The sequence below is a fragment of the Asparagus officinalis genome, chromosome 10 (assembly GCF_001876935.1).
Source record: "Asparagus officinalis chromosome 10, Aspof.V1, whole genome shotgun sequence".
Taxonomy (NCBI): Eukaryota; Viridiplantae; Streptophyta; class Magnoliopsida; order Asparagales; family Asparagaceae; genus Asparagus; species Asparagus officinalis.
Window position 1 is genome coordinate 10810871 of NC_033803.1, and position 23496 is coordinate 10834366.

General features: G+C 28.9%; 1 long non-coding RNA gene across 1 annotated transcript; it reads left to right on the forward strand.

Moving 5' to 3' along the window:
- Positions 9846 to 10742, forward strand: LOC109825324. The gene is made up of 3 exons (XR_002242976.1): positions 9846 to 9903; positions 10530 to 10586; positions 10678 to 10742. It is a non-coding gene; the product is annotated as an uncharacterized LOC109825324 (long non-coding RNA).

A 23496-nucleotide genomic window follows, 5' to 3' on the forward strand; every position in this document is an offset into this window, starting at 1 on the left:
GTCCCGGCCCGGCCCGGCATAAACGGTCACAAATGGGACTGTTTTTGCCCAACGGTCATATTTTTTACCATTATGGTCGGCCCGGCCCGGCCCAGCCATAACGGCCAAAATAACTGTTTTGACCATTTTGACCCTAAAAACGGTCATATGATGAAGGTATTTTGATCATTTGCCTAGGGGGTTGCCTCTATAAATAGAGGGGGTTTCATTTATTTTCCTCACACCAAAACTCATCCACTTCTCTCTTATAATCTCTTATACTCTCTTATACTCTCTAATAATCTCTTGTACTCTCTAATTCTTCAATCAAATGGTTTCCAGATCTGATTATGAAGAGCAAAATCTATCTCTCGATTTTGAAATGAGTCCTCCTACCGGGTCTACTCCTATAGATCATACCGATGTTAATCCCGGATCCGGTGGCGACGATTCTACACTAAGAGCTCCTAAAAGACCGAGATCCGATGTGTGGAATTTTTACGAGAAGATAGATGTCACCAAGGATGAACACAGTAGGATCCTCACCCAGAAGGCTAAATGTGCGTTGTGCGGCAAGATTTTCAAAGCTCATCATAAGAGCGGCACCAAGCACCTCAAACACCATTTAGATAAATACAACAGAGGCCGAACGCCTCAATGTGATATCTGACAATCTATGATCTCGCAATCCTCAACTTCTGGTAGTCTCAGAAGTTAGAGTTATGACACAGCTCGTGTCAGGAAATACGTCATCAGGTTTATCATTCTTAAGAATCTTCTTTTTAAATTAGTAGAAGATGATGAATTTGAAGATTTATTTACAGATGGTTTTTACCCCGCATTTAAAAAAAAATTCTCGTCAAACTTATCAACGTGATATTTTAAAACATTATCAGGAGGAACAATTAAAAATAATTTCTTATTTTCAAAGTTTAAACTATAATTTTTCTTTAACTTCTGATATTTGGACATCTAGAGCACAAACTGATTATTTATGCATCACAACACACTGAATTGATGAAAATTGGCAAATGTTTAAAATAAATATTTTCTTTATTACAATTGAAGAGTCACATACTAGTATTAATGTTGTAAATTTAATAATTGAAGAACTTATAAAACTAGAAATTCCAGAAAGAATATTTTTTTTCACTAGATAATGCAAGTAATAATAATATAGCTATTGATTTTATCAAAACAACTCTATCATTGTTATGTTATGGTGATCTTTTTTATATTAGATGCATATGTCATATTTTAAATTTAATTGTTTAAAGTACATTTACTGAAATTAAACCCATGGTAAAAAAAAGGTATGTCAGTAACTTATATGCATAATGCTTCTGAATAAAGAATTAGAAGATGGAAATAATTCTGTAAAAAATATGTAAAGCCCAGACTAATTTCAAAAGATGTTGACCATATATGGAATTCCACCTATGTAATATTAAGTGTAGCAATAGAATATAAAGAAATTATAAATAATTTTATTAATTATTATTCTTCTAGTTCTAGCTCTGGTAGCACCTATGGAATAATTGAAGAGGAATGGACAATTATAAGTGATTTAAAAGAGATATTACAATTTTTTATGATACTGCAATGTTATTATCTGACTGTTATTATCCAACCATTATTTTAGTTGCTTTATAAATTTTAAATATTCAAAAAAAAATTGGTAAATATCATATAGATGATACTTTTGGAGCTATAATTTTTTAAACGAATAGCAAATTTAATAAGTATTTTAGACATATTCTTTATATTTTTGGTTTGGGGGTTCTTATTGATCCGCAATTGAAGGATATTGGCCTTCGAAGTTTGTTGCAATCCATGTATGGTAATCAGATTATAGATTTAGATGATGGATCCACCATTACTGCTACTTCTCATCATAATATTATTAGAAATTATTTCCAAACCTTATACGATGAGTATGCAGCTAAACATAGTGTAGTTGCACAACAGCCTACAGCTTCGGCTTCTTCGAGCTCAAGTCGAGGTAAAAGTGTAAGCTTTAATAGGCATGCAATGGTAGCTGAACTAACTAGTGGATCTGGACTTGGATCATCATTGGAGGTTTCTGAAATAGATGAATATTTATCTGCTTCTTTAGTTAAATGTCAAAATAATAATTTAGATAGTTTTGTAATGATGGAGAGTATATAGATCAGTTTCATATCCTATACTTTTCACTATGGTTCGTGACTTACTAACAGTGTAGGTTTCGACGGTAGCTTTGAAAACCACCTTCAGCATAGCAGGACGTTTGATTGACGATCACAGGACATCGTTAGATTCGTATACTGTACAGACAGTGATGTACTTACAAGATTGGTGGAGGTACGAGAAGAGAATGCAAGGCATTGATCGGATGACTGGAATTGAAGATAAATTTGAAGAATTAGGACTAGCAGATAGATATAAAGATTAAATAGTATTCATTAAATTGTAATTTTATTTCTTAGTTAAATTTTGTAATGAATTATTTTGAAAACAGTTACAAATGATAGTGATATAGGTGAGTAGGTGCCAACCTAGTTGGGATGTACTCATCTATTGGATAGTGATATAGGTGAGTAGGTGCCAACCTAGTTGGGATGTACTCATCTATTGTGATGCGACGAATTCTAAAATAAATTTATACTTGTAGGTGCCAACCTAGTTGGGATGTACTCATCTATTGTGATGCGACGAATTCTAAAATAAATTTATACTTATAAATGATTTACTGATTATTAATAAAGAAGTTAATTTTATCATTTATCTTTTTTTATAATTTTTTATATTTGTAATTTATATAATTTCAAGTGATTAATAATATTACTATTTTTTATTAAAATTTTATGTAGTTTTTTATTAAAATTAAAGTTTTAAAGAGATTTTAAAAAATAAAAAAAAAATCGGGCCGACCCGGAGCCCAGCCCACTCAGGCCCGGCCCCGGACCGGCCCGGATGGACATGCCATAAGGGAGAACTTTGTTTTATTGTGTGTATATCTATATCAAGGCCAACAACAATATGACCCAATTTTAATATCTAGAAAATGTGATCGAGTGAAATAGTGTGATGTATTTATATTTACATTGTCTCTAAACTTTAATATTGTGATTATTTATTTTCTTTGATGTTTGTTTAAATGGTATACACCCAATTTAAATTTTCATGTTGATATTTGAATTGACAGAAAACAAATATAATTTGATGTTAATTTGAATTTTCATATTATTTTAACTGACATGAAACCAAGCTTTACTTGAGAAAGTATAGTATTGCAAAAGTGAAAAATATTGAACTAAAGTTATACAAGGAAAGTGAATATTTAAAACCAAAAAGACAAAATAACTAGTTAAAAAATATGCTAAAACGATACAAAAGATAATATGAAGTATGTTCCTAATCATTAATAGACTTCATAAAAATATTATAAACTAAAGTTTAATGCTAATTCCAGTATACTTTTATATGATAAAAGAATTCACATAAGCATATAAAAATACTAAAAAAGTTCAAAAATCTCTCTTCTAAATATTCCGAATTTCACTCAAAATAATTAAACTGTTATATAAAATATTCCGAAAATATTTCCTTCTGTTTTATTTTTATATTGTTCTAAGATCAATCCTTCTTCACCTTTATCTTTTTTTCGGAAAATTCTAGAGTAGTGTCTTTATCATCTACATCGATTGTGACATCAGACTGGAGTTGTATTTTTTGTGCTGTTATTTTTCGCGGCTCGTTAATCTTTTATCTTCTCATTTAACTTCACAAAAAAGTTAAATGTATTTCCGATGTTCAACACAAATTTCTTGAAATGTAAACTTTGATTTTCCCCCTATTTTAACAAGAATAAATGTTAATTTCATATATATGAAATTCTTTGTGTTCTTAATTTATTACTTAAATAATATTAGGAGCTACCTCTTTTTCTCTATAATAAATTCTTCTGATATGCATGCAATAAGAGAATTTGTTATGTTAATAATATTATCATTGCTATGTCCCTATCATTTTCCACAAAGATCTAAACTAAATACTTATATTTTTTATTGCCAATTTACCTTAGATTATAATATTAATATTTAATTTCTTTAGTATTTGAAGAACAAAGTATAAAATTTAGGAATACTTACTATTTTTTTATATCTTTCATGGAGAATTCTTCTTTAATTGGGATAAAGTTATTTAATTATTCTTTAATGTAACTCAGTCGGTCCTTCTTTAATAGATTTGCCTTATATTAATACCAATTCAAGTAATTCATGTATGTTTTCTAAATTTTAGATTTGTTTTCGTCACTTTCCCATTTGCAATGGAAATAGGTTGATTCTTTTGAAGGATATCCTTGAACATTCTGATAGTTTCTCTATACGTAATTCATTGTATTCTTTTACCCTATAAATATTATTAACATTAGAGATTAATATTTCTAAATTTTAATCAATTAATGCTAAGCTATTATATTATAGTCTTTATTAAACACCTATTAATTAATGTTACTAACATATTTTTGCTACTCCAACTTATTAGTAAACTTATATGCAGTTACTTTAATTTATATAGTGATGATAATTTTTACACTATAATATTCTTTATTTATTTATTCCTTAACCGGATGTTTTAATCAATTCTTATTGATCTTGTTTACCAGCATCAACTTAGACTATTTTTAGATGCTAAAAGGGTTAGTAAACTCTAAATTTAAATATATATGAAACAATACCAAACAATTACATTTTTCTTTGCCAAGTTATAAAATTCCAGTCCTTTTTGTGGTTTTGAACTTTAAGGGTGTGATTTATAATTTATAATCTTTAAGAGTATTTTTTTTTAAAAATTACTTTTAAGTTTGATAGTTATAACTTCTACGTTTTATATGTTGGTGATAATTTTTAAATGTAAGGATATTTCTTGCAACTCTAAAATTTTGAGGGTGCTTTTTGTAATTATTAAAACTTTAGATTAATTTTTAAAAAACTTAAATTTTAGTGGTCTACTAGCAGTTTCCAGATTTGATGTGTATTGGTTATAATTTTTGAAATTTTATAGTTTTTATTTTTTTTAATTTTGAAGGATTTTTTTTATAATTTTTTGTAACTTTGAGGTTAATTTTGGAAATTTTTAAAATTTTAGGCGCCTGAGGATAATCTCTTGAATTCATCTTTTGTTATTTTTAAATTTTAAATTTTTAGGGTAGTTTTTCATAATTTAAACTTTTAAGGGTGTTTTTATATTTTTTGAGACATTGAGAGATGTTAATTAGAAAATTTAAATTCTTCAAAGACTACCATTGAGCTCTTGGTTTCATATTTGTTGCTTTTAAGTTTTGAAAATTTAGAAGTTTTTAGGTGCATCATGGTAATCCTTTGAATTCATTGATGTTGTTTGTAAGTTTTGAAATTTTAGAATTTTTGGGTGTTTGTTAGTAATTTGAACTTTTGATGGTATTTCTATAATTTTTAAGACTTTTAGGTGTTAACTACAAATTTTAAATTCTTCACAAACTTCTATTAATTTCTTAATTTCGGGTTTTTTGTTTTATGTTTTGAAACGTCGGGATGGTTTTTATAATTTTAAACTTTTTAGAGTATTTTGTGCAATTTTAAAACTTTTTAGGGGTTTTTTGCAATACTTTATGAGTTATAGTATGTTAGTTGTGTACAATTTCTTTATTTTAACAAATTAATACCATAAAGATGTTTTATATATTTTATTATTATTTTTTTTTAAATCGTTGAATAGATAATTCACATAGGATTAGGATATGCTATAATTATGATTGAGATAGATTAAGATATAAATGTAATATTTAAAATAGTAAAGGATAATATTGACCATATATATATATACTAGTTAAGATGCACTTGCAATGCACGTGGTTAAATATCATGAGTTGAGATGCACGTGTAATGCATGTGATTGAATATCATGATTATTTAAATTGATAAAAATAGAGTAAAAATAAAGTTTTTAAGGGGATTGATCATCAACTCAATAATCTCTCTCTCAAATAATATATTATCATTATTTCCTTCAACCTAGACTGTCGCTATGTGATCTACTATTTATGAGTTATAAACACATTAATTTAGTACAACATCTTTATTTATTAATATCTTTAAGTCTTTAAAAGATGGGTGGTCATTCAATACACAAAAGAATTTTGTATATGAATTTACTTGCAATATGTCTATTAAACTTTTAGTTGTGGGTTGACTCATATTCATGTTAACTTTTAGTTGATGTTTTGCTCATATTTATATTATATAATATTCTCATTCAATTTTATAGCTCATTCTCTGTACAATAAAAGTAAAACTGAAAAAATAAAATTATTTTCTTACGAAATTAAAACAGGGAGATTATGATATATTTTGTCATGTGCTATAAATATAAAATGATTTTGATTCAAGGTCCCGATCAAATCTTACCCCAAACGATGTAAATAAAAAATGCTATTATAACACATTTATCTAGGACAATTGTATTGTATATAGGATACATAACTCATCTAGAATATCCATATCTTCTAAGTGGATTTTGCTGTTGTGAGAGCAACATGTTAGGGGCTCATATTCAAACTTTTTGGCTCTATGAAAGACGCAAGAATTTAGAGTACATAGCTTATATATCGTAAAGAGCATATCAATTCATAAAGAATTTTTTCTAATAATGATATTACTATTCAATATTAAATCAATTTTATTATATAAGATTATATGACTCTTTTTAATAAATTATAAAGTATATATATATAAACCTCGATACTTATAACCAGTAGTTAGGCTCCACAAAATAGGTTAACTTTATATTTGCTATTTGTAGTACTGTTGGCAATGCCATTACCTTTCATCTTTATCTTATTATTCACACTTTTCTGATGTAAGTTCTTTTTTGCTAATTAGTCAATTGGATATATTTAATTTTTATAATATCAAAGGTTAGAATATTCTCTTCTATTTAAAAAGTATTAACATGATTTTCTTAAAAAATTATATACACATAGTAACAATAGTATATACTTCAGCGTAACTCAATCATTAGCTTTGAAACCATTTAGAGTGATGTCTTTTCTATGCTAGAATGGTGATATAGTGATTACACAGTCTAAAAGTCAAAGAAAAAATTTCTACAAAGGAAAAATAATTTAATATGCCAAATTAAGAACTAATTTATAAAATATACATGAGCACCGCAGATAGCTATAGAAAATAAGGTATATATATTCATAAAAATTTTATAGTGAGTGACCAACTGCAACCATCCTAATTTAAGCATAAATAATTATTATTTTAGTTACTAATTTGATACGCATAACTATGGAACAAATCTCCAGGAAAAAATAGGAATTGAGATTGTCTCATGTTGTAGGTAAACAAATAAATATTATTAGAGCTCCTCTTTATATTGAATTTAAAAGTAATAATTTAATTTATTAAGCCCCAAATGTTAGCTCATGTGAGAAAGAGAAGTAACCTATGACCTATATACGTATATAGTCAATCAATCAAACGTATTAAAATTATAATAACCACGGTCAAAATTATATGGTGGATTCACATTAAATATAATTTATAAAAAATAGTATATTAAAGTCAATATCTTTTTAACCACTACGTAGATTGTTTAAAAATTTTTACATATATAAACTATATTGTCTAGGAATAGTGATGTGCACACTTAACTATAGTCTAATAATATTAAGAACGACTTATTCTTCAATATCATCATTAATTGATGTATATATGCAGTACACTAAAAATATAATAAAAATTTAGAAAACTACAAAATAAACCCCTTAAAAGTTTTAAAATTGTTAAAAGCACTCTAAATTTTGTAATTTACAAATACACAAAACTATTAAACAGTACATTAAAATCAAGGAATTATAAAAAAATCATTGAAAATTTTTAAACTTTGGAGGGGTAATTTCCAATGTACTAAATTTTAAGGGTATTTTTTTATAAATTTTAAATTATTAGATTTTTAATTAGTTATATTATTTAAAAAAGTTATGGGTAATATTTACCATGTTAAGTTTTTTTCAAAACCTATACTTTTAAAAGGTGTATGCTATTTTTTGCAAAATTTTAATTTTTAAGGGTTGTTAGTAATTTTGCATATTCATTTTAGTGTCTATAGGTTAGAAATTCTCATGGATTTTTTTTTAAATTATAAAATGTTAGAACTTTTTGTAAGTTTTTTAAACTTATAGGAATTTCTACAGATTGTAAATTGTTTATAAACTATTAATACTTATTATACTTTCAATTTACTAATGAAATAAATTTTAAATTTTAAATATTTGTTTGTAATTTTTAAAACTTTAAGGATGTTTTTTTATAAATAATAAATTATGTAAGGGATATTTTAAATGTACTGTTAGGTTAGAAATTATCATGATTTTTGTAAATTTTATAATTTTGAGGGTTTTATTTTATAATTTGTAAAAAGTTCAGAGTGTGTATTACAAATTTCATAAAAATTTGAAGGTTGTTTGTGTTATTTGTAGGTTTTTAGTATGTTTATAAGTTTGACATTTTGAAGGTGTTTTTTTATAAATTTTAAACTTTTAGGGGTGTTTTTGTAATTTATAAAACTTATAAGATATTTTCTCCAAAATCAAAAAACTTTTAGTTTATAATTAGCATATATTTTTTAGATTTCTCACCGAATTGAGATAAGTAAAATTTATAATTTTTAAAATACTTTAATAAAAGTTTGAATTTGTAGGGGCTTTTTGTAATCAAAAAAACTTGGAGAATATTTTTTACAAAGTCCAAAAATTTTTACCTGTTGATTAGTATATGTTTTTTTGATTTCTCTATGAACTGAAATAAGTAAAGGATTTTAATTATATGAAATGTATCTATTGTATCCAATAACATGTTAAATCTCATTATGAATAGAATAAATCATTTGGTTAACAATTCAAAGAGAGAATATAATTAGAATAGATTAGGATAACAATGTAATATTCAAAAGAAATCAAGGGTAATATTGGTTATAGAAAGATTTATCTGAACTCGTGCTTTTAAAGAGAGTATGAATATATATCTACCCTTTAAAAGATGGAGTACTAGAAAAACTTTTCCTATCCCAAATTACCCTTCAACTTTTGTAAATATAACAAAGTTAGTTTGAATCTAATTAATGGGCAAATTTATGAGGTGTTTTTCATTATTATTAAGAATTTATAAAATAAGTTAAAAATCAAAAACCATCACACCCAATAAATTCCAACTAATTGTCACAAGTTATGAGTTTTTTTACTTAAGAATTAATGGAAAATTTTGTTACGAAATGAAGAGGCTAAATATAGCATGGAACAGTGAGAACATTTCGGATTCTGGGACTCTAAAAAGGTTTCCGAAAGTAGCCTGGCAACATGCCCGCTTGTTGTGGAAAAACTCGGTTCGTCTTCTTCTACAACGAAGGATGTGTTTCATGCATTGAGATTGAACAGCATTCTTAGATGTTAGATTGATGCCAAAACCAGTAATGTATCTTTATTAGCTAAAAAAATAAATTGTTTTTTCCCCAAAATTTTTATGCTGATATTGAATTACCCATACATCTTCTTTTTGTTGAAGAGAATTGTGGGGAATTGCACAGGAATGCTAGTCAACTGATTTTGTTTGAAGAGAGTTGCTCGAGCAAGTCAATCCCCCTCCATCTCCCTCCCTCTTCCTTCTCTCTCCTCTCCCCTATCGCTAAAGGTAAAATTTCACCAAACCCCCTATGTCTTTTCTCTAATTTTCTGTTAGTCCATTCTGAGACTCTCCTTTGATTTCACCAAACAAAAGGTTCTGAAAGCACCGTCTACGATGTGAGGCTCGATGGCCAGAGAGTTACCATAAAAAAAACTGTCCTTTCCTCTTCAGACGACCTCGACAAGTTCCACAGAGAACTTCAACTGTGGTGGTAAGAAAGTTTTCCACAGAGAACTTCAACTGTGGTGGTAAGAAAGTTTACACTCCTTTAGGTGGTTTTCGCTTAAAGTTGGGATTTTGGGAGTGCCCATGTTGACCCTCCTTTAGGTGGTTTTCGCTTAAAGTTGGGATTTTGGGAGTGCCCATGTTGACCAATATGGATAATTTTAATGTTGGTTTTTTTAGCGTGAAGTGAAGTGGATCATCCTTGATTGGCTAAGTTAGTTGTTGCTCATGCGAGGCCTCCAAATTATTTGTTTTTCTTTGAGTTTTATGAGTGGGGGAATTTGGCAGAGAGATTGCATGTTGAGGAGTGGAGCCCTGAGATTGATGAAGAACTTGTGATTACTTATGACCTCGGTATATTCTTTCGTATAATGTGTTGTATATGACTATTTACCGAAAATATCCTGTGAGATCAAATTAGACATTGCACTGTTTGTTTTGTACTAAATTGTTTGTTATTATTTCAGCTGATACACAAGTTTATTATGCTCGAGTTCTATTTCTATTGATATAGTTACATCCTTAATTGCCTTCTCTTTGATGTTCAATGTGTTCTGTTATTATTTGAAACTTTATAAACATAAAAAACATATTTTCATTTTTCTGATGCAGAATCAAGGTTTTGATGTGTCACTGTCAGATGCCAGTAGTGTTTTTGATTCCATAAAGGTGATAAGCTTTCAACTCCTATGTATTCTTTTTCTTTTTTGCTACTTTTCCATTTAGTGAAGAGGTATAACTTAAACCATTATTTCCTCAGTCGCTTAGTCAAAGTGATGGAAGATGGCGATATGATTCTAGCAGTGCTGAATCCAGCACTTATGTTACTGGTACTGAAATCTTTTACCTTTCTTGGTATCTATGTTGAAAATAACTTAACACTAGATGCTACATTTACTAGTTTATATCTTATGTAATTATTGCTTCACTTTGATTGGCTGGAAATCGTCTCATGTTAATGTTGTAACTTCTAAGTACAACTATTGTTGTGCCTGATCAAACTGATCACTTTTCATGTTTGTACGGTTGCAGGGACAACACTTGAAACACTCGCAGGAGTGGTTTCCCTGGTAGATCCAGAGGTGGATCAATCAAGGGTAAGACTTACATTACCAATGTTTGTTTTTTAAATTGTATGATTGTGTTATGATTAGGTTTAAGTAACTATTTGATATCAGAATGATCATTCATAATTTTTATTCCTATTTAAAAATTAAGGAGAATATCTCTTACTTTTGCTTATAATTACACTTCGTATGTTAGATGCATTGCTATCCCACTGAACTTTATTTTGCTTAAATGTAAGACTCATTGGCTTTAGGTTAGTATGGCAATGTGATTCTATGTTAATCTTTCATGGCCATTTGAAAGTGAAAATTCTTTATTTTACTCAAGCTCTAAGGCTTCTTGCAAAGTTGCAAGCTTGCAATACATCTTGCTAATCCATAATACTCTGAAGCATTATCACTAAGAAGACAATACTTCATCCAAGTTGTGTGAGATAGGAATGCGACATGTGATTGAGTGCCAAATTGAGTGATGATTTTTTTTCATAGGTAAAGAATATTTCACTGATTATCAGGTGTACAAGGGTACTTAGGCACTCCAAAGTATAACAAAAGTAGGCTTCCAACAGCAAGAAAAAACATCACAATGCTGCATTAGAGAACAATATGCAAATATAAGTTAGTGTCATTTAAAATCACCAAGTTTGCAGGCCATAAAGCTGTGAATTTTATTGAGTAATCCTGCGAGGGAATTGCTAATGCCTCTAAATTGTCTGCAGTTTCGTTCCTGCTAAATATAGTATATAGTTGCTACAAGCAGAGCTCTTCTATGCCTTGAACCTGGACCTTTTCTTCCCTCTAGAGTCTTATACCAAGGTCGGAATCTAATCCAAGACTTATGTCTTCCTTGTAGCCTCATATAGGATAGTATTTGATCACATATTTGAGCTGAAAATAAGCATTTAAAGAACAAATGCTCAACGGTTTTATTATGAGCCCACAATGGTTACCGTGTGTATCATATGTTCTCCCCAAGCTTTAACTTTATCTTTGGTCATGAGCTTGTTGAGCATAACTGACCACAAGATTTTGTCAATCATGCTTATGTATTAAGTTAAAAGATTTAAGACTGTACATATTAGTGTAAGTGATAATGTGCATTTATAGTACTTGATGAAATAAAATAAATTGGGTTAGAGAGATTTGAACCTTGTGAAATTTTGCATATACCTTAAAATTCATAGATATAATGGTATATTATTATAATCATAAATACATTGGGCTCGAATTAAAAAAAATAATTTAACCTTTTTTACCTTCAACAAATCATCATAGGCTATATCCTTTTCGCTCATTTGTTAGAACTATAAGTAGATATAGTAGTTTAATATATTTTGTCTAGAGAGCTTTATTTTTTTTCCCTTTCCTTTTTTAGTTGTTTAATAATAATTGTAATTGACTCAATTGTTATATACTAAAGATTCTGAAATTTGGAAATTCCTATTAGAGAGTAAACTTTTACTAAATGGACATTATCAAATATCTTACAATATCTTAATTCATGTAAGCAAAATATGAGCTCAAATGTCAATTGGAATTACTATAAGGAAAGTACTAATTTCATGATACATATAAAAATTGATAATGCAATTGCTAAAGGAAATTATTAAGCTTATAGGCTACAAGTCATATGATAACTTAGAGAATGATAGTTAGACAAAACACATTTGCGTCTATTAGCTTAATTATTCTATTGATAGACTCTATAACATAACAAATATTATAGATGTTAATGTAAGAAATGTTGGTAGACATTATAATGTAAGAAATATTGTAGATGTAATGGGCATTTGTTTAAAAAGAATGTTCTTTATAGGAGAGATTTATTTCTATATTGCTTTGTTCATTATCAATGATTTAAAAAGAATGTTCTTTATAGGAGAGATTTATTTCTATATTGCTTTGTTCATTATCAATGATTCAATCAATACTTAGGTGATCTGCTCTAATTCCCTATTATTTCTATATTGCTTTGTTCATTATCAATGATTCAATCAATACTTAGGTGATCTGCTCTAATTCCCTATGCATCCCTGTTTCATGTTCCTTTAACTTTGTGTTCAGAAGGTTATATATCTTGATATGTCCTTCTTATTGTTTTAGCCTTTCCTATGACCATAAAACCATGACAAAACAATAAGAGACATGGGGAGCTGCTAGGAGATCAACAATTTGATGCTATTTAGTTGAGGTCAGGTCTGTAAGAGACATGGGGAGCTGCTAGGAGATCAACAATTTGATGCTATTTAGTTGAGGTCAGGTCTTTGGTGAATGGAGATTTTTTTAAGCTCTATATTTTGTTGCTAAATGTTGCTAATGTTCCAATTTTTTGGTGTGAGTATGTTAGGAGTTGTTTTGATAGGTTTTTGTGGTGTGAGTATGTTAGGAGTTGTTTTGATAGGTTTTTGATGTATACAGCTAGGGAATTTTATGTTTTTTGGTGTGATGTAATGAGAGATACTCTTCATTTTATTCTTTGGTTGGGGATTTTGCTGACTATCTGTAAGTAGATTATAATCACCCATTTTTTTAAGAATGTATTGCTCGGTTGGGGTCTTCTTTCAAGACTCAATCCTTTCTCTTAAGAAGACAAGTGGTTAACCGATGCTAGACAATTGTCTATGTTGAATATAAGGTGGTCCGTACTTGACCTGTATTTTCTTGAAAACATATTGCGCTTGCTGAACAAATTCTATTGTATTCTATCTTGAATGTCGCTCATATTATTTTGTTATAGGACACAAAAGATTTAATGTTCAATCCAAATATCTCATTCATTCAATGAGGTTATTAGTGTGATTCTTAGTTCTTATATCCAAATGTATAAAAGATTTCAACTTATTCGGTTTGACGTCGTGTAAGGTCCAATGACTTTATTTTATGTCTATATGTTTGACCCATTGCTTACATTCAATAATTTAATAACAAATATTTCCCTAAATAAATTTAAAATTTTATAATAAATGATAAAAATTTTACCACGTGCACTGCACGTGCAATCCAACTAGTACATATACGTCCCTCTATCCTAACTTCTGGCATGTGGATGTCTAATTTTATATTCACCTGAGAATCTTCATAAAATTAAATTATCATCCTATCAGAAGATGGCATGTGGACATCTAATCTTATATTCATCCAAAAATCCTCATCAAATTAAACTATATATAATTAAAAAATCTAATGTTCAAAGATTATGTAATTCTAATCAAAATATAACTATCTATGATTGAAAATCTCATAGCCATATATTTAAATATAGAAATCATATCATATCATATCATATCATACTCCTTTTAAAAGCACGAGTTTAGGAAAAAAATTTCATTGTCAATATTACCCTTCACTATTTTGGATATTTCATTAAAATCTTAATCTTTTTAAATTTTAATCATATCTTATCTAATTCCACGTAAACTATCTATAGCTCAACAATTAAAAAAAGTTATTTTAAATATTTTATTTAAATCTTAATCTATCCAAATACGAATTATATCTTATATTAACTCCATATTAACTACCTATAACTCAACGATTTAGAAAAAAATAAGATAAAGAAATTATACGTGGATAACATATTATAATACATGAAGTATTATAAAAAAATCCAAAAGTTTCAAAAATTGCATATAATATCCTTAAAAGTTTAAAATTACACAAAACACCTTGACTTTTTTAAACTTATAAACAAACAAGAAATCTAAAAATTTAAAATTTATAATTAACACCCCCAATATTTTAGAAATTATAGAAACAACCTCAAAAGTTTAAATTATAAAAAAAACATCCTAAAATTTAGAGATTTCAAAACTTAGCAACAATATAGATGGATTCCAAGAATTACCATTAAACATTTAAAATTTTAAAATTTGTAAAAAATAACCTTAAAGTTATAAAAAATACAAAAACTCTCCCAAAAGTAAAAAATTACAAAAAATCCTGAAATTTCAAAACTTATATCCTGTACACATCAAATTTAGAAATTATCAGTAGATCATTGAAAATTTAATTTTTTAAAAACAACCCAAAATTTTAGTAATTGTAAAAATACCTTCAAATTTTCACAGTTACAAGAAATATTCTAACATTTAAAAACTTACCACCAATACATGAAATATGAATTATAAGCACCCAACTTATAATTAACAGTTTTCATAAAATACTATCAAAGTTTAAAAATTATAAAACACACCCTCAAAAGTTCAAAATCACAAAAAAAGCTGAAATTTTGGCAAAGAAAGAGGAAATGTTTGATATTAGAACATTACATTATATAAATTTAACTTTCAATTTAAAATTTATCATCTCTTTTCAACATCTAAAAGTAGTCTAAGTTGATGTCGGTAAAAAATAGTAATTACCGTAGATTAAAACTATCCAGTTTAGGAATAATAAGAATTTAAAAATATATGATAGATTAAAAATTAACATTATTGTATAAATTCAAGGAACTGCATATCATTTTAATAATAACATCCATTGATAGAAGAAAAATAAATAAAAGACTATAATATAATAGGTTAGCATTAACTGATTATAATGTATAAACATTTATCTCTAATGCTAATAACATTTATATGGTAAAGAATACAATAAGATATGTATGGAGAAACTATCAGAAAGTTCAGAGATATCATTTAAAAGAACTAAGTTGTTTTAATTTCAAATGGAGAAGTGATGGAAATAAACTCAAAATTCGAAAACATTCATGAATCACCTGAATTGACATTGATAAAAGACAAATCTGACAAAGAAGCATTGACCGAGTTCCCCTTAAAGAACATATTAAACAATTTTGTACTAATTTAAAAAACATTCTTTATGAAAGATACAAGAAAAATTAGTAAGTATTTATAAATTTTCATACTTTATTCTTAAAATACTAAAGGAATCATAAACTTAATAGAAAATTATATATAAATAATCTTACAGTAGAAACTAAAGTGAAGCCATTGATCAACTATATTACGAGATATAATAAGCTAGATAAGATGAGGAAAATCACTATAATTGATAAAAAAAGTATGCACATGATACTTAGTTACCATGCGTAAGTAAAAAAGTTAAAATTGATATTTTTCTTTTTTCTATATAGTGCCACGACACTGCAAGTAACCTTATTTGAGGACATGACTACCAACGAATGATCAATTTTTAGGGACACGGTCAAAGATAAGCATGTAATAGTACTGTCAGATTTTAAGATCTTTAAATATGAATGTAACATATTTTACAACTAAAATTCTTATTAAAGGCCACTAAACATAAAATTTACCTTATATCTCTCTCAAATTTATAGGAAAGATATGTATGTTATCATAAATTGTGTTAATAATATATATCAATCCAAAGATACAACTTATTAAATAAATAAGGGAATGATAATTAAACCAAGCAAACATCTATATAACACGATAAAGAAAAAATATTACACTTCAAAGCTAATATGTAGGGTTTATTAAGAACAAGCTGCTAAAACAAAAATATCTCCATCAAGGCTCTTTATAAATACAACACAAATTTAATTTATTGAATATTTTATAGAATAGCTTAATATCTCCATCAAGGCTCTTTATAAATACAACACAAATTTAATTTATTGAATATTTTATAGAATAGCTTAATTTTTTGAGGAAAAATCATGAATCTTTATAATTTATTGAATATTTTATAGAATAGCTTAATTTTTTGAGGAAAAATCATGAATCTTTAGAAGGGTTTTCATGAACTTTTTTAATATTTTTATACGGTTATGTGGATGCTTTTATCATATAAAAGTGTACTAGAGTTAGTATTAATTTTTATTTTATGATTTTTTCTGAAGTCTATCAATGATTAGCAACAAAATTTATATTCTTTTTAGTTTTATTGTAGTTCACTTTTAATTAATCATCTTGGATTATTGGCTTTAATTATTCATGCTTCTTTTATAACGCTATTTCTTCAAGTGTTTTTTACTTTTACAACATTATACCTTCTCAAGTCAAGCTTGGTTTCATATCGATCTAAATAACGTGCAAATTCAAATTAGCTTAGATTACATTTATTTCTTATCAATTCAATTATTAATGTGAAAATTTTAAATTTAGTGTAGCCCATTCAAACAAACATTAAAGAAAATAAATAATCACAATACTAAAGTTTAAAGACATAAGTGAGCAAAAACAAGCAAAGTGAAACTAGGAAACAAATTTTAGTAAGGAAATAAATCAAAAATACTTAATCATAGTATTTAATCACGTGCATTGCACGTGAATAAAACCTAGTATCTATTTACCCTTTAAAAGAGGGAGTTCATGAAAAACTTTACCCTCCCCAAAATAGCCTTCCACCAAATTTAATTACCAAACATATCCTCAATTCATAAACCAATTTAGCCTTTCATTTGTTACGCCTCTTTTCCTCCTCCTTTCAATTCATCGGTTACGTCCTCTTCAATTCTTCGGTTACGTCGTCTCCTCCGATCTTCCGTTACCTCCACCAGCTTTGAAAGATGATTTCTCAGTTCTTCTCAGTCATTATCAACAATTTCCCTCCGTCGTCATCAACGCTTCACCGTATCCTCCGTTCTTCAAAGTTTTTGGGAATTGGTTAGAATCTTTGCTTCATTTTGGTTTAATTTTAAAGAATAATTCATTGAATTTGTTTATAATTCGTCATCATCTAATTTTTGTTCTAATTCAACAATAGGTCAATTGTTTTCCGATTTAGGGCTTGCTTCAAGTGTTCTAATTGATCCTGTGTCAATTTCATCAGGTCATCAGGTAAAAATTCTCTTTTTATTTTTAATTTTTCTTTGATTATTTTAGGAACTGCGATTGTTAGAGATTTGAAGGTCGATTATTAAATTAATGCAAAGGGTTTAACTTATGGAATCAATTCTCCAAGGGCATTCCTTTTTCTCTGCAATATTTTGTTGTTTTAGGCTTCTCTGGTTTGAATGATTAATTGGAACCTCCTTGAGTTTTTTTTTATTAGTAGCCTTTGAGTTTGCTTATAATTGATGAAAGTCGTGGCTTTGTGATGTTAGAGATGCGTATGTTGTGAATTCTCTTAGTTTGACCTATTATTTGTTCCTTTTTTCTATAGAGGAAATTGTGTGGCAATGTTGTTCTTCCTTACTGACACTTGAGAGTATCTCCAAGTTTAGAAAGCTTGTATTTTGGAGTCTGAAATTGCTATTTTTAAGAATTTCTTAGTGGAATTCAGTCGAGGCTTGGTTGCCTTGCTGCTCTCTGCTTAGGCTACGAAACATCTTAGTCGGTTAATTAGGAATCGAAATCTGATATTTTCTATTTATCTTCTAGGTTGTGCTTGTGTGATTTATGGTCATTAGCATTTAGCACCGACGTATTTAGAAGATGATATGTATTGATGAACTATAAGTGTGTATGTTTGCTTATTAGAATTAGAAGTGCGAATCATGTTTAGTTAGTTTCTCACCTGTATTCGATGTTCATTTTGCTGAACAGGGGTTAGTTGTGGTGACATAATCTACTTTGTAACAGTTAGGTTGAATATTGATCAGAGTCTTTTTAGAATTTGTTTTCTCTGTTTGAATTAAGGGGCTTGATAGAGTTGGAAAGACATGGGAGAACAAGTGAGAGAAGAGATAGCGACTGATTGGAAGAGATGAATTCTTTTTGTATGTTTCAATCCATATTTCTGCTTGATAATTTTTCAATCGAGCTGTAAGGTTTGAAAATTAAATTCTAAACAGAACAGCGAAAACACGCTGATTGAAGGTTGTTCGTGAAACATTGAAATTTCCAAAAATTCTTGGCAAGTGACAAATTTCTTTCAAGTATTTACTTTCTTAAATTTCTCGCTGCACCCACAATCAAAACTTAAAAAGCTTTTTCCTAGATCACCTTTTTCTTTTCAGCTCCTTCATCTTGTGTCTCTATAGTTAATCCACAATATTTCCTTTTTAAACATTGATGCTTAACCATTTCAGAATTTACATACATCTTTCTTTCCAAAGAATTTCCTCTTAGTTGAGTTTAGGTTCTCTTATAGCCTAAGCTCTTGACAAGACCTAAATTTTATTTAGATACATTAATTACCATGAAGTATTGGTGGGAGCTAAAATTAATAAAATATTTCATATAATCCAGTGCAATATGAGAACTTGGATTTAGCACAATTGATCAGGAAATATAGGTTGCTTCTCCAATTATAGTATGATTTATTTAGTCCGGTTTACATAATAAAGCAAAATACAAACCTGAACCACAGTATCACACAGAAACCCTGTTCACAAGCAATCCCAAACCAAAACAAGTAATTTACCTGTTCATATCATTTAGACATGGAATCTATCCACCCAGAGATCAGGTATTATTAAGGATTCGGTCAAAAATCGTTTCCGATCATTTAGCTGCAAAACCAGCACCAGACCTTTGAATCCTATTTTTAATACAAAGGGAATACATAAAATTAAATCATTCTGATGAAAAGGATTCAAATGATTCACCAAGATTCTAGATAAATTCTAGGCAATCATATAAACAACCAGGACCGGTATTGATTAGTATTAAACACTATAGTGCGACCACTGACCATTATCATCAAGAAAGAATGTCCAAGGTTTCAAAAAGCTGGGTTTCAAACTGGGTTCTAAATATAAAACTCAACAAGCAATAGAAAGACAAACATTCTCATTTGAAAAGAATTCCATAATTAAGAGATCAGATAATTCTCATCAGGTACTTTATTAATATTGGATCCCATTGCACATGTAACTAATAAGTCACAATTTGGAATTGATAAGAATTGTTAAAACAAGATGAACATTTTGCAGATATACCTTGAACTTCATTTTTGTGGACCATGCAGTACCAAAGCTGGGCCTACAGTCAAGAGGAAGGGCCTCTTTAGGAGCCTCTGCCACTGCCTGCAGTACTTGACCAGAAAAATATTCTTTATACTACTAACGATATTTTCTGCAGTAAGTTCATGTAACATTTCTTCATATTTTGCTGTAATTGAATTCCTTCTCAAAAGAGCTCTCCTCTTTTTCTTTTTTTTTTTTTTTGGTATGACTTCTTATTCACAGTAGATTAGGATTTTTAGTGAAGTTTACAGAACAAGACCCTAAACCTAAAACATCTGTCAAAGAGGACATACAACTCATTATTCACCAGAAATTGTAGAAAAAACTTACTAAATAGCAAAAGTTGCAGACACATATAACAAAATGCAAAGTACTAATGCTCCAAAGTGATGACATGTTTGCCTGATGCGGGCCTTTCAAGGTTTATGTTAGATAATTAATACACCACAGTGTTCAGTTCTTAGTTTAAGGACCAAGTACTTTCCAGACAATCAGGCATCCAGCCACATACATAGATCTGTAAAAAAATACAGATTGATCTTCATGTAGTCATCCTTTATCCGTTTAATGCTTCGTTACTTTGCCTCCTCATACTGACATACTTCCCTCTTGAAGTCCACTTTTACACAAAGCCAGCTGTCTTGACCTATTCTTTACCAAGTTCCTCAGATAGCACCATACTTTACCCATAAACTAATAAGCATAAGAAATAGTTGTTTACAAGCACGTCTGTCAATTACTTTATTTAAATCATACCATCACATTAATCCTTTTCTCATTATGGGGTGTTAGCTACATAGCGTTACTCAAAGTTGAGAAAGAATGATTTTTCCCATTATGGGGGTGTTAGCTAAGTAGCCTTACTCAAAGTTAACAAAGAATGACGGCTCTCCATCGGATGTCAGCCCCACCAACTTGATAGAATTCCTGACCAAACCAACTATAAGAGAAAGGACCTTCTCGATAGTAATCGGTATAGTGGGAGCTTAGATGACTGCATTTTACCAAAGATGAATGCAAAATTTTCATCATTTTGACGGAGGAGTTCATTGTAAATATGTTCTATTCCTCTTCAGACTTCACAGTTTCATATGAGTGTGCGTGCACCTTTACCTAGATTTTACTTGCTCTAATCTGTGAAGTGATCCATGCCAACTTAATTGTTTAACCTCTCATGCAACAATCCTTCACAATGATAAGGAAAGTTAAAATAATTAACAGGGAAAATATTACGCACAAGAGTACTTTTCATCACTTGAAGATAATGCAATTGGTGATGACTGGCATGCCTAAAATCCATTGTGAATCAAATTCTGTAGTATGAAGTACTAAAATGTACTATCACGTAATATAATATTGAAGTAATAAATACATTTTATAGCAGCCAGTAAAGATACATACAAGATGGAGATCACCTCAAACACCGAAGCCCAATAGTAATCATCATGACATCGATATCTTTTCGCCTTTATAATTTCTTGTTTTGTGCCTTTAGAATTGTTTAGCTTTAGTAGTTTCTTTTCTCCTATAAGAATTTTGCAGTTAATGTAAAAAAAAAATTTTTGGGGTCATTTAGTTGATGAGTATATCATTCATTTTTTTTTTTCTAAGTCATAATATATTGTAACAGGTAGTTAGTTCTTGTATATAGTTAGAAGTTAAGATACAATTGAACACCACAACAATGCCGATGTTACAATAAAATGAACTCATGAAATTTAACCAGGTATCTTGCTAAAAAATGTTTACATCTTTCAAATGTTGAGAATTTACGCAACTTTAACCAAATTCTGGATGCAGAATATACAAAATAAATAATATTTGACAGAATGCAAGAATAATTATTGAATGAACTTCAAATATAAGATGTTACATTGCTTTAGAAAATTTATTTTACAGAAGTTCTAGGTACAGCAATTCATTTCATTAAATTCAAACTTTATGATCTCTTATAGTTACATGTCTCAATCCCCATCATACTTACACCAACAAAAACATTAAATTGGCCAAACATCAGGTAGGATTGGTCACTGGTGAATGGATTCATAGACTTCTAAGTTGAGGAAAACCTATAGTGTGATTTATTTCCCAACAATATATAATCATATTGTATAAGATGGCTATCTGGGGCTTTGCTACCTATTTGCGTTTAGACTTTAGCTTTACATGCAAAACAATACTAAAGTGATCTATTTTTTTAAGGAAAGAACTTTATCTATTTACACATCTACTTTTTTACTTATTCCTGAGAATAATTGTCAATATTGTGCAAGTAATTCCTAGCTGTTTTTGCTACAAATTATGTCATTTTTTTGTATTTTCAAATGGAAATGGGTTAGTTTTTGTTTTAGTGTATAATCTGCTGGGATTTTCTCCAGAATGCTGACTGTGGCTTGGTGAAACTTGTTTCTTAACTGTATCAAATACATCACAATATATATGATCTGGATTTTTAACTGATAAAAGTGGTGCCCATGTATAAATTCGACTCATACTATCATGGATATTTCTATAGTATAAATTCGACTCATACGAATCATATGTCAATTAATACCTTTTTCTCTCGCTTAATCAAACTTGCTGAGAATAGCAAGCAACTCGGATTATATATGATTACCTTGTTTATTGAAAAATTAGCAAGAAGAAACCTTGAGCTGTCCATTAATAATATATTTGGTTGAAATTTTTTGTTTTCATTTGATCATGTAATTGTTGTCCAAGCCACATTCCATTCTATTCAATGTGTCAGCTAACCCTTTTCTTGGCCACACTTCAGTAGTGTAAATTCGACTACATGTGAATAAAAAATAACAACTCAATACCTTTTTCCCACAAAGCTCCGCTGTAATTTTCTGTTACTGACTCAAATTTCAATACAATACATGAGTATCAGTATCAACTTGGATTATGATTACCTTTGTTTCTTTAAAAATAATGAGAAGAACAATACGGACATAATTTCGTGAGTTTTTGACCATCATTCGAAATAGCAGTTTTGTTCTATTCACTAAACATTATTCAGGCTCAAATATGAGTATCCATTTGCTTATCCTTGTTCTTGGACATATTTCGTTAGTGTAAGTTCGACTACATATGAACCAAACATGACAATTTAATGCCTTTTTTATATATGAAATGTGACTGTAATTTTCTTTTGCTTAATAAAATTTCAATAAAAGTAATCAACATGGATTATGATTACCTTGTTTCTTGGAAAATACCAAGAAGACACCTTGAGTTGCTCATGTGATCATGAGTAGATGTCATTATATTCATAAACATTATTGAAATTCAAAGATGGCACAACCCTTTTTCTCTTTTCTTGAAAATTATTATTAGATTAATTTAATTGATGAAAAAAGTAGATGTGATCTCTCCCTTTTGTTTGGCTTGTTCCTAGCTTCAGTTTAATAGTTATGAATAGCTTGGTCAAATCAATGTTATGTTGGATTAATTTTCAAAGGTCCTCTTCCACGTAGTTGTGTTTTCATCTTGTCATACTCAAATAGATCCAAGATAATTTTTTGAAGTATCTCATTTATATTGTGGTGTGCTCCTTAAACGTTTGTAGACTGATTTAGGCTTACCTGGTCCGTAGATTGCCAATTAAAATTGACCAATTGACTCTAATCCCTCTACATTACTAAGGTTGAACAATTGAAGAAAATCTGTAGCA